We start from the raw sequence: 18,629 nt of genomic DNA on the forward strand, positions 1-18,629 counted from the left end.
GTTTCCACTGAAGCAGTGTTGCGCATGTTCTGTTGTTAACATACATAACCGTTTCACGGATTGATGCACAAGGAAACTTAAGCATAAGTTTTTTCCTAAATTTCCTATTTCTCGTTTAACAGTTTTAATACTCAGCTTCCTTTTATATCATTAATAACATTTAATTCTGTAATGTTTGTTCCGAAGTGAATAAGGAAGCTAAGGCATTAACATAATGAAATTTTCTTGGACATTCATTTCATTGTTAGAAACTGTCCTTCTGATACTTCAGTTTCATTTCCCAAGAACACGGGTAGGATTTTCATAAGTGAACAGAATCTTCGAAGCAAAAACTGTTAACTTTTTTTGAGTTCTAATGGATACGCACTCAAATCTAGTAGATTTATTTCGTGTCAAATGCCATTGATGTACAAAGAATATATTGTTGATTTTGTTAAACAATTCAATGTTGTTTTGTTTGTATATGTTTGTGTATGTTGAAAATAAATTAATTTTTTTATTCATTGTAATGATTTCTCTTTTCTTTAAATTTTAAAATTACGATTCTAACATTAATAATGAGTTTTTTTTTTGTTTTTTTTTTTGGAATTTAAATCTTTACTAGGCGATGCATCACAGACATTGCTCTGATCCTCAATTCTTTAAAGATATTGAGAAATCCAGATTAATCAAGAGCTCATCACTCCAGATTTAGTCTGAAGTGACTTTAAAAATGAAGAACGCTGCAGTTTCAAGCTGCAATAAGTTTTAGTTAAGATAGTACGAAAAGGAACATATGAGGCCATTCGGGATTTTTTTTTTCTTTTAGGGATATTTTTTCTCCGCTATCCGAATTCTTATATCCTTTTCAAAATCAGGTTGATTGCGTGTTTCTTTCCCTATAAAAATTCGAAGATAAACGATAAAAAATGGCTGTTCGTCCACGAAAAGACTTTTCACAATTTTTTTTTTTTTTTTTTGAGTTTGCCTGTATATGCAACTCCTTATATATGAATGTTCATTGTTCATAGGCATGCCCGGGGAAGGGGAGGGTGAAGGGACACCTATTGGTTCGGGTCCGAGCCTGAAGGGGGCCCGATATTTTTAAAATGAGGGGGGGGACATATGTAGGGAACGTAGGCGTAAACAATATGGAGGGGGACCCGCAAAAGTCATTTTTGACGGGCTCCAAAATTTCTGTTCACGCTCCTGAGAATGTTTGAAATAATTGAAACAGCTGTATAGAAAGACAACATTTGTTTTGTAGAAAACTACTACTACAACTACTTTATTACATATGTAGTTAACTACAATTACAAATTACTACTTTTTCAAATGTAGCGACTACAAACTACTTTTGAAATGCAGTCGCTACTTCGCTACTTTAAAAAAAATAAATAAATAAAAGGCACACACACACGTAACGGTCGAGGACTGAAAGAAAAAAAAATCTAGAAGTGGTTTATTTTAATAAATTAGCTCATTTGAAAGGGAACATTACTAAGAATTATCTATTCTTTCGTTCGTTTATTTTTTTTTTTAAATATTTTAAGCCAATTTGTCATTTTTAAACTATTTTTCACTATTTTACGATTATTCACTGCAAGAAAGGATTAAAAAGTTGAAAGGATTCACCTTCAAAATTTTAATCTTTTTTTTTTTTTTTTCAAGAGAATATTTAATTCAAGGAGTGCAACTCGGCAACTTGAAAATGTAAATATAAGCACTAAAGTAGTTCTAATTGGATTTAAATTTTACATAAACATACAAAGTCATTGAAATAATTAGATGCTGAAAAACATCTTTTAAACAGAAGAGAAAAACTTTATTTTCATTAAAGTTTAAGAATAAATTAATTAATTTTGAGATTCAAGCTAGAGGTTCAGACCTACACCCATCCCCTTTCTCACGTCACTGATAAAATGAAATAAAAACATTTTTTTCATTCCTACCAAATAATCTCAAAAACTTACAAATATTTTATAATTGACTTTTATTATGTAAATATATCAGCACTCGATCACTAAAAAAGCAAAAATGAAGGAATACGAAAAGTATCCCAAACGTTACTAGCATTCGTTATTAAATATTAATAAATAAGCTCTCCGAAATAAAAATGAATTTAGAACTCCGAAATTTAGAATGCTCTACTTACTTCAATGTATAATTTTTAAATTGTATACAGATGACATTGCTACCGAAAGCTTTTATTCATGCATATTTCTTTCGAAGCCACGCTCAATTAAATACGAATATTGGAGAAATATGACATTGACGATGCCAAACAAACTAATGGCGTCAAAATGATACGTCTGAGGTCAGCTCATATTTTCATGAGTTATTTCTCATTGCATCCGCTGATGTACAGTCATAGAAAAAAAATGAAACACTCGATCATATTCAAAGACTATTGACAATAAAGACACGTATAAGGTGTTATTGTTTCAGGAATAAAATGTTCTATATAATAATGTTAAAAAATTATTGTTAAGGGGTCGTCTTCACATTAAAACGAGCATCGACTTCAAATTTTTAAAAGAGAACCCCCTTTTTCATCTCATATTTGTGATCAGCATCCTTTTTAACTTTGTATACAACGTTTTGTTTAATTCGATCCAGCCGTTACTTCAGAATCGAGTTTTGAAAAATTCCTCTCGTAATGTTAAAACGTATTTTGATGTTTTTACTCATAACACAAAAACTAGATTAGGCACGGTAATGATTGATTTTTTATATCAAAATATGGATTCACCCAATAGTAAAAACATCATTTGCAAGACCTAAAATATAATTTTAATTTTTTTATGAATTATTTTAAAATTTTTTGAAAAAAAATATGATCTGAAACAATGTTGAATTTCAACAGAAAAACAATTTAGGAGAGTTTATGTGGGAATCCAAAATTAGAGCTCAAAATATTCCGTAGATTTCGCGCTGCGCTTAAAAACTTATTTTTTTCCACTTTAGGGCACCGTAAACTTCTTGAAAACAGAAATTATGAAAGTTGGTTTCTTCGTAAAAAAAGAAAAAAAATTGTTCAACAAAATAAGCAAACCAATTATAACTTGGTTTTTTTACATTAGAGTTACGTCTATGAATTTTTTAAATGCATAAATTTATTCGCTGTCTCTGCAGAAGAACAATACAATGTTGCAACCGTCAGTTTTTTGTAGATATCGTTCAAACGTCAATGTGTAAATAATGCGAAACACTACTTCATTGTCTAATAAAAGAATGTTTTATAGAACTTTTAAAATTAAAAGCTACATTTAAAATACTTCTGTTTTTTTTTTCTGCGTTAGCCATTGCTTTTTGTAAAACAATAACTCAGAAGAAAAAATAATAATATGCACAACTTTTTCACAATAAAAATGTATCTACTCGCTTAAGGTTTGCACCTATCAGATTCATTTGAACCTTGTGTGTGTGTGTGTGTGTATATATATATATATATATATATATATATATATATATATATATATATATATATATATATATATATATATATATATATATATATATATATATATATAAATATATATATATATATATATTTACATTATTAAAAAATAGTTTCGGGAAACCACTACAAACTACTGTTTGTTTGTTTTTTTCCTCCTATCGAACTGATCACTGCTCTACTTTTTTTTTTAAGTAGAGCGCTACACTACAAACAACAAAACAATGTAGCTACTACAGTAGCGTCTCTACTTGTAGCACGCTACTTCCGACTTCTGAGTAGGACTTTAATAGGCGGTAAAAAAGCAACTGATGGAGCGTAATGTTTTGAAATAAAAGCAGTGAATATATTGCATTTGATTGCTCTCTAGTTTTTGGACACCATTCCTTTATGGTATAATGTATCCATACTTAAGGTGTTTCATGTAAGTTGATAACAAATATAGTAATTTTCCGTTGAAAGTTTACCTTGAATACAGTTTTGAATAAGCTACATTATAGTCCAGTTGCTTACTTAAAGTAAAAGACACTCCGTGGGAAATTTCGTGAGGAAATTATGAGACCAATTCTAATACATTCGTTATAGCCTATATAACAATGCCTCACCGGGTGTTTTGTTTGAATTCGTGTCAGACGGCCTGTGTGACGTCATTAATCCAAGATGGCGGCTGCACTAGATATTGATGAAAATTCTCCGTTTTAACATATTTTTGAGGCCTATTATGATTTTTTTTTCAACTTGTATTACATATTTAATATTCTAATGCAATTACTTTTCAAATTTAAAAACAAATTGATTTTCGATTCAGATTTTATGAACTATTTTAGTTACCAATAGCAGTTAAAATATTTTGAAAAGTTTTCCTCTTGAACCTGCCAAATCATGATGTTTACTCTTTAACATTTCATTTAATCCAATCATTGCTTTAGTTTTATCAGAAAGCCTTGCCAGCTCTGGAAAGGTAAAAAAAAAAAAAAATCGCGCTAAAGTATTTTTCTTTTGAGTTATATTTACTATTCCACCAATTACGTTCATTCTCCTATTCTCTTGCTCTAAAGCTTCATATGACCCTAAAGCACAAAATGGTACAGAAGACTTTTTAACAACCCAATTTCCTTCCATAAATTCATTCCAAAGATTTGGATGCTTAACTTTAAGATACTTCATATCAGTCAGGTACCATGATATCATACTTGCATAATTTGTTAAATCCAAAGCGAAGAAATAAGGAACGAAAGCTTCCAATGAAGAAATGTGTAATTCCCAATTTCCTGACCTAACAGACCGTACAAAAAGTAGCATAGTATCAACCATATGCATATATAACAAAGCAAGTTTAAATATTGGTCTTCCACTTGATTCTGTATCCTCAAAATCTTTCATTTTTTTAATGTATTTTAAAATCTATATTAATATCTGCATTACATTTGAGTGAAGTACTTTTGCTTCACCATACTTTTTTTCTTGAAAGCAATTGATTAGTTTTTGCACTTTATAATCGCTTTGAAATTTAATTTCTTCATTGTGTGTATAAAAGGCATCTAGATAACATTTGAATAGTGCAACCCTTAACGTAGAATGTGCTTCTATAGCCCGTCTAACACACTTTCCTGCAAGAATGTTTTACACTACAGTTTCACTGTATAACTCAGTCAAAGTGGAGTCGAGACCTGTACCATCTAAATATAACCCAATTGCTCGCAGCATAGCCATAATCGTATGTAATTCACCGGGCCTAATAATTCAATTATGGGACAAGTTTTTGTTTGCCATAGCAAGTTTTAAAAATGGTTTGTATAACCCAATATCCATGGTGACTACTGTCGGTGAATTTTCTCCTAAAATATATTTAGTTACGTCTTCCAGGTTCTGCATGAAAGTAAGCTGTGTTGATGAAAAACTTGAGCTGCTATTGATGAGATATAATACACAAACACGCGTTTCAGTGATCTGATGTTTTTTTTAACTATAGAGTTGTATGCGGACAAGTTTGGAATTTGAATAACAGGTTCAGGGCTTGATGCACTTCCATCATCTACGTCGCTTTCAGATTCATGCAAATCATCATTAACAGATTCATGTTTTATTTGCTGAACGCGGGCCATCATCCAAAAAATATCCTCTAAGTGGAACTGATTTAATATCTCACTTTCTGTTTTCTTATCTTCTAATGCTTCTCCAAATGCTGAACATTTGGGCTTACTTGTCTTTGCAATTTTATAAGACGTTATTTCAGTCAGGGACTGAGGTAATGTCGAAAGGGAACTGAAGGCTGCTGAAGGTGTGGCAAGAGAAAGTGGAATTTGTCTAAACGAGTCTTTTTTCTGCTAATAAAGTACCATTACTGTGCCATGCATATTAACTTTTCCATAAGATGTGCCTTCACTGAAATCAATGTTATCTGCAGCACAAAACAGAAATCTTGCCTTTATCAGATCAGGAGGAATATAGATCCCGCCACTCTCATCCATGCGCCTTGTTATCTCATTCGCTATCTGTGTTTCCAAACGTAGAACTTTAGCATAATCAATCGAAACTAATATTTTATGTAAAAAATCAATTATAAATTTGCTTCGGGTAGCAGAGTGCATTGTAAGGCCAACACCAACTTGCAAAGGCATGTTTTGGGTGTGTCGATGAACAGTTTCTTTTGAAGCTTGGTACGGAGACAGTATTTCATACATGAATATGTGTGACAGTCTTTTGCTTTGTTTAGCACGGTATTGTCCTGCACCTCAGAAGTAGAATTAATTTCAAATTTTCCGTTGCAGCGCCATTTAAAAAACTGGTCAACTTCGGTTGGAACGGCATCAACTATCTGATTCTGATCAAGAGATCCTGTAAATATCCATTCCTGATGAGATAAAACTGCTTTGCGTAAAATGTTTGCTGCTTCAAAGATGGTTCTCATGTGTTTTCCAATATCTTAAAATCATCTTCTGCATTAGCTAGGGTAATGTCTACAGTTGCCTTTAAAGAAACGCGTTGCGACTCATTTTACTCTTTTTGGATTACTAAATATAGCGTCATCCATTTCTTCTTGAATGAGATTTTTAATTTCTTTTCGCATTTTATTTTTTCCTTCATTTTTATTTGCAATTGACTGATAATTCATTTTAAGGTCTGCTATTGTAGTAACATTTCCCTCAACAAGAAAATCATTTAATGAACACAGAAATTCTACGTATGTTGCTTTATTAGAAATGTCTTGCGACTTTGTTACTGCATCAGGATCGCGATGTTTTCGTAAAACATTATGTACATGTTTTGCCCAGCAAGATTTATGGTATAAAATGTCCTTTGCATGAGGGTCTCCTGGATCCGTACAGTCACTGAGTTTAATATTGAAAGTTTCATTTTTGGAAATTTCAATTGTTTTTTGTAATTGCTGACCTGCAGAATCTGTTTTTATAACCACCAATGGTTTTTTTACACTCCCATTTTCGAAGCAGAAAACGCTTATTTTTGTCACCAACGACAATTTCGGATCTCGTTGTGTAGCCTACAACATTGTCTTCATAAATGGAAGTAGAACAAGGTGGTTCATTCTTATCCATTTCGTGTAATCTCTTACTTCTGTCCATACCCTCTTTATGAGTGCACTTCTTGTAGCATTCTGCATGCCATGATGCGTTTTCCATTTTTCAATTCTTCTACGGTCACATTCGTTAATTTTATCCTTAAGTAATGTATACTCTTTGTCATTCCATTCTGCTCTCTTCTTGATACATTCTAACACTGTATCATAACCAATGGGTTTAACTAATCGGTCTTTCTTAATCTGACAAAAAATACACAGTTTGTAATTAATATGTAGCCTTGCTTTTTTTGAAGATAGAGGCAAAGAAACTTGTAAATGAGTTTCTGGGATAGAAGACATAGTGAATAAAACAGCAGAAATAGGTTAAGGAAAAAATAACTGTACTTGTAGATCAGATTATTCACCAACGAACCGGCAAACAATACTTTCTCTAATCAGAAGCTTTTTCTTTTACTCTCCCTACGAATTCCTTAAGAGCACCCCCGATCTAATACGATATTCACATCCGGTCAAAGAGGTCAAGGGTGAGGGTCAGAGTTTTGCGTTATTGGGGCGCGTTCTAAAGGATATAAGAAAAGCTACCCGCAAGGAGCAATTATACAGGTTATTAGGTATTCTGTTAAACGATTACACAGTCGAACATCATTAAAACGTACTCAAAGGGACATTTAAAGTAAATTTGTCTGAACAGTAGCTCGTTTTATCTGAAAAACAATAGTGATGAGTGTGTTAAGTGATTTTCAACAGAAGGACTGTGCCCACAAATGTAGTTCGCTTTAGCAGTAGTTCGTTATAATCGTGTTCGAATTAACGAGGTTCAACTGTACTAATGTTTAAGGATCTTAGCCTGAAAAATGAAAATATTTTTAACTGCGAAAGCTCACCTGAGATACTTTTCAGTTGCTAATTAGAGTGTGCCAAGGTAAAAAAATAGCATTTATCAGAATTTTCTTTAAAAATGAGTCAATAAACAAATAAATCAAATATTTTGTTTTTAATTTAGAATAAAAAGGTGAATAGAATATTAATCAAGTAAATTCACTAGAAAATTATCACAAAATACCCCAAAATAAGCTCATAATTTCAGAACGCATCAAAGCCGCCATCTTGGATTGATGACGTCATACAAGCCGTCTGACACGAATTCAAGCAAAACACCCGGTGAGGCATAGTTATATAGACCATAAGGAATATATTAAAATTGGTCTCACAATTTCCTCACGAAATTTCCCACGGAATGTAGTATGCCCCCCTACTATTAATTAAAAAGTTTGATGATATCTTTCCCTGCTAAGAATTGATTTTTTAGAGTGTGCTACTTTTCAATAAATTTTAGAAAAAACTCACCATTTAACGACGTTACTCCGACGGCGGGCGAAGCAATAAATTGTTATAAGCAAATTTTTATTGAAACACATAACATCTTGATAAAAGCAACTCATTATTTTCTTGTTTTCTACCGATGTTGAGGTGGAATCCTTCAAGTTCGAACTCCAGCAATCTTGAGCTGGACAGATGAAAAGATTTTGTTTACTTACGTCTTTTCTTATGTTCCGAACCTGCCTCTGTTCACATATTAACGTCATCATTTATTGCGGACGTAACATTATTGTAATTGATGTAATTGATTATGATTTTTGAGAAAGTTTTATATATGTAATACTTCTCTATATATTCTCTATTATAATATTTTTTTAAGTATTTTAATTTCTCACGAAGAAAAAAATGTTTGACTTACGATCAATAAACCTTATTAGTTTACATTCCTGCTATTAAAAAAAAAATACTTAGCTACTTAGTACAGTCTACTGCTCGGTTTCTGATCAATGACCTTTAACATAAGTGTTTTTTTTTTTAAACCATTGAAAGGAAATAAAATTCTTTAATTACTAATCATTTCTGTGAAACTTCCCTGCAAAGACGGAATAACCAATTAGTATTTTATTTTGCTTCCGTGTACGAAGAACATGAAGAAATGTATTCAAAATACATTTTTTAATTTGAATTCGGCCTAAAAATTCCATTTTACTTTCTTCTGGATGTATGTTTAATTTTTTCGGTCCGTCCACCACACGTGCATACGAGGTGTGGCTAACGAGACTAATGCTGCTACTGAAGAACCACGCATGCGCCAAATCCAAACGACCGACAGCTGTGCAGTCTAAAGCCTTTTCTTTCCATTGCAACACCTCCCGTGTTTGTAGAGAAATCAGTCTGGCCATAATCATTGTTTATGTAAGAGGTGTCTGTATCAATTTACCGGAAAAATGATAAGTGTATTAGTAGGGCAACGTATTGTCGTGAAATTTCACATGAAACTTGGTAAAACTGCTACTGAAACTTATCGTTTCTTAAAAACGTTTATGGCGCAGAGTGTTTATCACGTGCGCGAGTTTTTGAGTTGTTCAAGAGTTTCCAAGATGGTCGAGAAGGCGTCAGAGATGATGACCGTCTGGGTCGCCCTTCGACGTCCAAAACGGGTGAAAATATTGAAAAGGTCGGTAATCTGGTTCGAGCTGACCGTCGGTTAGCAGTTCGTGTAATTGCTGAAACTGTTGGAATTTACAAAGAATGCGTAAAGAAAATTTTACATAACAATTTGAACATGAAAAAAATGTGTGCGGAAGTGATGTCTAAAATTCTCACAATCAAAGAGAAGCTCGTAAAAATGTGTGTACTAGCACTTTAGATGACATTACAACTGACCCAAACTTCTTGGAAAGAGTCATAACATGTAACGAATCTTTGTTTTTTACTTACGCTCCTGAAACAAAACGTCAGTCCATGCATTGAAAGGGTCCAACCTCGTCAAATTAAAAAAGCTCGAATGAGCAAATCGAAATTCAAAGCGATGATGATCGTTTTTTTTTTTTCGATATTCATAGGATTGTGTACCTTCACTGGGTTCTTGAAGGTCAAACTATTAATCAACATTACTACCGTGAGGTGCTTGCTCAACTCCGTGAAAGAATAAGGGAAAAAAACTCGAATTGCGGAAGAACAAGTCGTGGGTTCTCCATCAAGACAATGCGCCGGCACATTCCGCATTGTCTGTCAAGACGTTTCTAGCCAAGTGCAACATTCCAGTTTTCGGCCATCTGCCTTATAAGCCTAACCTGGCACCATGTGACTTTTATCTGTTCCCCAAGGTCAAATCTGTATTAAAAGGAACAAGATTTTAGTCCGTTGAAGCTGTCAAAGAAAAAGCGGCACGCGTTATGCAGGGGCTAACAGAACAAGACTTCCAGGACTGTTCCGAACAATGAAAAATTCGCACGGAGCGTGGTAAGGACAGAGGAGGGGTGCATATTGAAGGTGATAAAAACCAAATATGTATAAATTTAAAATAATATATTTTACAGCAATAGTCTCGTTATTTAATAGTCACACCTCGTATGAACGTACAATCTTTCAAATTGCCCATTTTTGATCATTACTGAATTCATTGTCACGAGTTTTCTCCTGACGTCAGTATATACTTATGTATCAGGGGTGAATTTTTAAATGTTCCAGCACCAGAAATACCAATAAGAAATAATTGAATAATGATTCCTAGCCAGTTTTGTGGAGAGAGGGAATTTATTCTTCTTGAAAAGTAAAGGCGTTCCGGTAAGTTCAAGCACCAATTCACCCCTAGTATTAATATATCTCACATAAATCAAAAATGGTATGCCGTAATAAGTTATAATTTTGTGTGTAGACTTTGAGTAGAGGCTGGTTGTGCACCTCCCTTTTTGGTTGTGGTGCACAGAGGTTCCAAAAGAAGTGTTTACACTTTTTTTTTTGAGGCAAAACAGTTATTTTCAATGCCAACAAAGGAGCATATTTATCTCGATTATGTTCGATTCGATCGAATTCCGTTTACCAGTCGCGTAATGAGAAATTTTCTTCTGGGTGGAGCAAAGGAAATTTCTGGCAGCACCTTGGGTAGATGGAATCCGTTCAATTCCAACTCGATCAAGAATGTTAGAGTTGAATATTCCCCTGATATTATAAATTCCCTGATGTTATAAATGGAAGACCACTTGGTAACAAATTGGCCGTCAAAAATTTCACTAGGTACCGTTTCTAATTTTGTTATTTTGGTATGATTAAAATTACTTATAGAATAGAATATCGTGAAAATCCGATTATTAGGTTGATTAAAAGTAATTCAAAGTTACTTGCTTTCTTTTAAGGGCATATTCAACTCGATTGTGTTCAATTCGAAGGATTTCTATATACCAATAGCGTTGTGAGAAAATTCATCCGGGTGAGGCATTGCAAATTTCTGGCATCGGCAGATGAATGGATTGTATTCGATTCGATCGAATTCTGTTCGAGTTGAATGTGCCTCAAAGACTTCTATTGAAAACGTTTCAGATTTATTTGAATTATATTCAATAATGCAATTTTCTTTAACTAAAAACACGCGTTCACAGAAATTCCTGGTCAAATTTGTTTAATTCCTTTGAAATACAGAGAGTGCATTACGAAAGTGAAATTGTCTCAAGGAAGAAAAAAGTTCCCTAATGCAGTTAAAAATTAAAACACGTGCTATTTGATTTACATTTTAAACTGCCTTACTTAAAACCTCCGAACAGCTATTTTGTAGTTTATCAAACACATCGTGTCGTAAAACACAATATTTTAAAAATTTGTTTATTTGGCATAAATACACATTTTAAAATTTACATCACATTGCTGAAATTAGTATTGCAGAATCCTCGTCGTCTTTGGGCAAACGTTTAGTTAATTTACTGTTGGTCACCTTAGACCACCCAACTTACAAAGACTAATTTTGTTTCGTTCTAACGTCTAATTTAATTTAATTTAGTGTTGATTTTCATTGTTTCAAGGCTTTTCAAAATACGAAAAAATGAATTTCGGTTTCAAATATCCGGAAATTTAAATACAAACGTCATCTGGAAAAAGTCTTGCGTTATTCAAGCTTGAAGAAATAATTATTTCTTTTCAATATAAGGACGTACTTGTATCGCATTAGCAGAAATCGTTTATAGTTTTACTACTGAACAGTCATTAAACTCAATATTTTTTACATTAATTTATTTGACTTCTATATACATTTTGAATTTACATCACATTGCTAGCCAGTTGTATTGCAAAATCCCCGTTTTTACATCCTAGTCGATTCTATTGAAAAATTCCTTAAAGAAATAATTTATAAAAGCTTTTTTTTTGCATGAAAAAACTTAACACAATTAATATATGTTACCTTTATGTACACAAAATTCTCTTGGTTGATATTTTTTCTTGGGTGAGATACCCCCCCCCCCTCCTTTCCATTTTATCATCAAAGATAGCTGAAATGGTTTCAAGATATCAGATTTTTTAAACTTACGGGGAGATCCTCCGAGTCTCCTTCCTCTACAGCCCCGGTTTCCCACGGGGGCGGGGGGGAGGGGGTCATGGCGCAGACTGCGCCACTGTGCCATTGAAATTTTTAGAGGGGTTGTTTTTTAGGTATTTTTCTCTTTTTAGGGGGCTTTTGCTTTTGGGGGCACATTGCGATTTTTAGGGGTATGCGCCCTTGCTCTTTGGAGGGGAGTGCACCCCTGTCTAACGTCTCCAAATACAGCTTAAAACTATACTTTTAAAATTAAATTTCAAAACATTTTGGTTTAATATCCCTTTAAGTCCTCTAAAAAGATGTTCTTAATTCTTCACCTTCTAATTATTTTCGGAGGTTATCATTTACGGAACCTCAAGACGGTCTAAAATTGCAGTTTTAAACTCCAGTTCAATTAATATTTCTAGCCCTCCCCTCCCTCTTCTCACCTTTACGTCACCAAAGACAGCTTAAACGTATTATCAGAAAATTAGTTTCAATAAATATCTGGGGAAGGTATCCATAGACCCTTGTCCGAGTATTAAAAAAACGGCCTAAAACTGCGTTATTTATGCTAAAACTGGGTTATTTGAAAATTAAAAGCCCTGATAATTCCGTTTTTCTATGTCTGTGGCTCCCTGAACCTGTCTCTTATAGTAATAAAAAGATTGCATAACTGACATATTTAATAACTGCAACTTTTACTTATCCAATAATCACACGTTTTTCATCAAAATTTTCATGTTATGTTTTTTTTTTTAGGTCATGAATTAGTAATTGTTTTTATAAATATATCATGGTCATTTTTCAAAGTATACAGTTGTAACTAACATGTCGAACAGCAAATTAAAAAATTGATTTCAATAAGACAAAAAATGCAAATTACTCAGAATCTATATATATATAAATGGATGTATGTTTGTGGGTGTGTGGGTATGTGTGTATGTTCCTTATACAAATCCACAGTTTTCGTCGGATTTCTTCCAAATTTGGAACAAAGGTAAATTGTCGCTCAGGAATTCATATAGGCGGGTTTTTGGAATTTTAAAAACACCCAAAAAGGTCTAATTTCATATTTTGAGTCATAAAATTGCTCTTTTCTGCACGAACTAATTTTTGTATAGTTATGAATTTAGTCTAAATGAAAAGCCCGTAAAAAACTGCCCTATATGAAGTTTCTTCAAAGACTGACTTTAATCGTTAAATTTGTGAACCTTGGTTCAAAGCAAATGAAAACGGTTATTAACATATAACCACCAGGAGCTATTTTAAATGCAATCAACACAAAATGTATCCTAACCGATGGCCGTCAATGCAGTTTAGCGAGGAGCGTTGAAGCATGTTTTTGCGAGAAAACCGTAGATATAATAAGTGATGCTGTACATCGTTTCTTAAACTCCGACCTACGAGGCCCCAGGAGTCCATTGATGCTACTCATGGTGCTACTTAATTTGAATGCTACCGTTTAATTATAATTTTTAAATATTGTTTAATTATAAAATCCACAACAGTAAGGCTTCGTGTAATTTTTGATCAGTGTTTATCCCGTTAATAGCAGGAAAATACGAACATGAGTAAGGTAATAGTATTGCATTCAATATTGACGTACAATCTTCGACTGTTTCAACATTAGACTACTTTTATTAAAACCACATCTATTTCATCCTTGCAACAGAAATTTTATTTAATGTTCTATGATCCTTATCAAACTAATTTGCAATTTGTAAATTTTCTTTATACTATTGCTTGATTTACGTCGAATCTTTAAGTAATTCGGTTCAACTATATCGGTATTTGTGAACCTTGGTTCAAAGCAAATGAAAATGGTTGACAACATATAACCACCAGGAGATATTTTGCAATCAACACAAAAAGTATCCTCAACAATGGTTGTTAATGTCTATTAGCGGAAAACGTATAGCATGTTTGGCAAGAATGCCGAACAAAAAAGAAATGCTGTCTTTCAGTAGTTCTTAAATTGCACCCTGCAAAGACACAGGGATGCATTGAAATCACCATCGGTGTTTCTTCTTCAATTTGCTTGCGCATTTCGCTAATAAGTTTTCAAGTAATAATACTGTAACAGTAAACGAAATTTTTATCTGTATTTTCTATACATAAAGAGCACAGAAAATACCAAAATGAGATAGGTATTATCGAAGTACAATCTTCAACAGTTTTGCAATTAGAATACTAAATTTATATTAAAACGACATCATTTCATCGGAAATATAATTTAGTATTGTATTATCCTTAAACAAATCAATATGTATATGTTATTTATACTATTCCATGATTTACCAAATTCAGTTCACCTAAGTTTCACAGAAATTGCTCCAGGTTATCAGAGACCAGGGGTAAAAATACTAATATGGCTAATGAATTGCAAAATAATCATTTTTGTACATAGTAGCGCAGATTGAATTTATCTTTCAAGGGGGAGGGGGATAGTCATGAGGTTCATTACATGCACATAAACTATCATACTAGGATTGCTAATGTGTGTAGAGTAAAAGGCTGTGCACCTTTAGACTCGAAACCACACGAAAATTTAATACGGCGGAATTCATAGTTTTAGAAAGGTAAAAGTTTAAAGTTTGAAAAATGTAAAGAAATATTAATTTACATTTAAACTTTTAAAATGCATAAAATGTCTCCATTTTTTACGTAAACAAATTTCTTAATCGTTTAAAATTTTATATTACTTTAGCGCTCGAAGCAATAGTACACCTGAAGGAGCATCTTCGCTATATAGCAATAATTTTAAACCAGTTAGCGGGTATGAGGCAACTTTTGACACGAAGAGATTGCTACTGAAATGGGCACGATGAAATATTACGCCACATTATAAAGTTTTTTCGTTTTAGTCTTCATCGTGAAATTAGTTGAGCAAAGCTCCATTTCCAGTTACAAGACTCTCAGTTCCATATCTTTTATTGTAATCAATCGAAAAATATTACTGTTTGTAACTACCACTAAGTAATTCAACCGTCATTGAAAAAATGCTGTAAGATAAAAATGGATAAGAATCAGTGTTATAGAAGCAACTCTGTTCACAGTGGAGGGATAAGGTGAAACAATTTGTATCTCACGTATATCCGCTAATGGCAATACATCATTCCTTAAACTTCAAGAAATTAAGATCTCCAGTGAGACTTAAGTTCTGTATCACGATCAATAAGTCAGAAGGGCAGGCGATTAAGTACTTTAAATGCATGTGAAATTTGCCTATTTGCCATATAGATAATTTTATGTTGCATGCTTAAGGTTGGGTTCATTCAAAAATGTATTTCGTTTTGCTGCTGAAAGGGGGACTAAGAATTGTATTTAGGAGCAAAATTTGAGTTAAATTTAAGAATTAGAAAATTTTGAATAATTTAACTTTTTAGTACTTGGATTACGTTTCTAAACATGGAAATACATTTCCTTCGTTTTGAAGCTGCGGATATAGGGAACAAAATAAGCAACAAGCTTTTGTAAAACATAAACAAAAGAATTGTCTATTATACAATTGTAAGTAGAAACAAGACGGTTTTTTTCTTTCTTTTAATTTCTTGGCCTGCAAATAATTTAAAAAAAAACGACGCGGATAGTGACCAAAATGTGCACGCCTATTTCTTTTTCTATAAGGCAGTTCAATTGACGGGTTTTATATAGTTCGTTCCTTAAGTTCGCGTCCACGTACTCAATTTTTAATGCTTTATGTATCTTAAAATAATAACTGTAACTGTTTCTATGGTAACTATTATTCAGTGGAACCATTCCTACCCATAATGATGTCTGTGCCTCTGCAAATTAAAATTTCGATATCCTCAAAGGAATACTTCAGAGCAGCAAACTTAAATAAGTGATCTTACTACCTGCATCAGTTTGAGTTATCATGTACAACATTTACGGCAAGTGTGAGGTTTTAAATATTTGAAATAAAATTTTAATCTAGACAAATTTTGAATCGTTGCAAGACACCAATATTAATATCTAGCTGTCATTGTTACCTACGAAAATAGAAATTTGACATAAATATAGGAAATAAAATGTAGTTGACATACGTCTTTTTATGCAATTAACACTTATCTAATATTACTCCACGGCATGCTACTAAATCGCCACGGAAAGGGCAAACAGACTTATTTTGTGAAGTTATTTATACTAAGTGAACGTTTTCTACGGAATGTGCTTACATTCCTGAACACTTACAAAAAATTATAAAATGAGTCTACCTAACACGTGAAACCTTGAAAGTTAAAACACCGCCAATTATCCGTAAAACGAAATGTTAACGGCTATTAATAACAATGACCGAATTCCTTATTTTCTGTACAGTGGACTATCTGCTAAGACATTGGGCCATTGAGGATGATTTTCATATCTGAAAATATTATAACGGTGGCATATTTTGCATATATTTGTAACTGATAAAAGCCATTGAATTTATTAACGACTCTTTCTAGGAAAACACTCCAAGATTTTTTTTTCCAGAATAAAATGTATGTGAAGAGTACTATAGCATGCTTTAATGTCTGGAGGTATACAAAACCGTCAAAGGCAGCACAACGGTTATCGTATTCGAAGCACCACGCAAAAGGTTGTCCCACAAGATATTCAAGACAATCATTTGTCTCTGCCATTAAGACATTGGATGTACCACCCGTCTAATTCAACCGCAGAAGACGTGCCAGTGGACACGGCAGAACCAAAGAATATCGTTGGAAAGAATCGTCCCGATAACATGTCTCATTGCTTTTTCGTTTTTACTTGATGCTATTTTTCCTGCAAATGCTCAACTTTCTGTGCTATTTACATTCTTTTGAAAATTTGAGCCTAGAGTGGTGTGAATACAGTTTTTTTACTGTCATTTAGATAGAATTCATCCATTTAATTATCTAAATGATATGTTGCATTGCGAAGCACCCGGGCAACGCCGGGTAATAAGCTAGTTATTTTCTAAATAAACCAGTGGTTTTAAACCTTTGTTTCCCGGCTCTAATTTTACAGGTCCGATGTATATATTGAGACAAACGCATACATTCATACAAGCTTAAACAAAGTTTAATAGTTTCAGGAATCAAGCTAAGATAGCTGATGTAAGTTTTAGTACATATTTTGAGCTCAAATTACAAATTCAAACATTATTTTTCTGCTTCACTATGCATTTGTGTTAAAGTTAGATCGCGAGACTCAAATTTCATAAAGTCATAAAGTGTAACAAATAATAATATGGATTATCCATTAATTAGGTACTGAATAGCAGGCATTTTTTCTCCTCGAAAATGAGTTATGATTTATTTAAATAAAGCTTCATATAGTAGTATATTTTTCTGATATTCACATGACTCCTGCTCCCTGGACCCAGGTTCAAATCCCATCCATGTTATTGTCGTCGGTATAACACTTTCAATTATATCCTAGTCATATCATTTTAAGCAGAAGGGCAGCCCCCATACCCCACAGCGATACTTTTTTTGGAGGGAGGGGAGTGTTTAATCAAATAATGATGCTCAAGACATACAGTCGCTTGAACAGATAACACCTTTTTAATAGACACAGCATTTTATCCCGGGGAGTGCTTCAGAGTAGCGATTTAAAGGTTGGGAATCCTTGTTCCAAGCATAATCAATGTCAGGATTAAAAGTGCCTACTTTTTAAACTTAGTTATTCAGATACTTCCACAACTTAAACAGTATAATGAATAAAAGTTTATTTAAAACAATATATAAAACTCAACGATGTAACAAATGCTAACTTAATGTTCAAATACTAACGCATAATGTAATGAATATTAATATAAATGAGTAACTTACGTTAAAAATATTCCAAACCAGACTAAAACAATTACAAATGATCCTGAGAGCGACATCAACGTTTACTAATACTTGTGGCGTAGCTTCGCAGAAATTGGTTCGAGTTTTCTACCGGTTAAATGGCTCACGTGATAAAACACGTTCCGATTTCAAATGTGGGGATTGAAAAAATACAGCAAAATTTGCAGTAAAAATCCAAGTATTCTTTTAAATAGTGTATACGTACAGTATACAGTACAGTCGAGTCCCGACTTACGCGAGGAATGCGTTCCAAGACTCCTCGCGTAAGTTGAAATTTCGCGTTGTGGAAAAATATATGCATACAAATTTTTTAAAGCATACCAAATACTTTTAGGCACTTATAAACACCCTTCAAACTGCTCTAAAGCATTCCTTAACCATTACAGTGTCTTCCATAAAGACCGGAAGTTTTACTGCATTTAAAAAATAAAAAACTGTTATTCAACATGAAATACTTAAGATGCACAAAATGAATGACCAATGAGAATAAAAGATATA

The sequence above is a fragment of the Uloborus diversus genome, chromosome 3 (genome assembly GCF_026930045.1).
Source record: "Uloborus diversus isolate 005 chromosome 3, Udiv.v.3.1, whole genome shotgun sequence".
NCBI lineage: Eukaryota > Metazoa > Arthropoda > Arachnida > Araneae > Uloboridae > Uloborus > Uloborus diversus.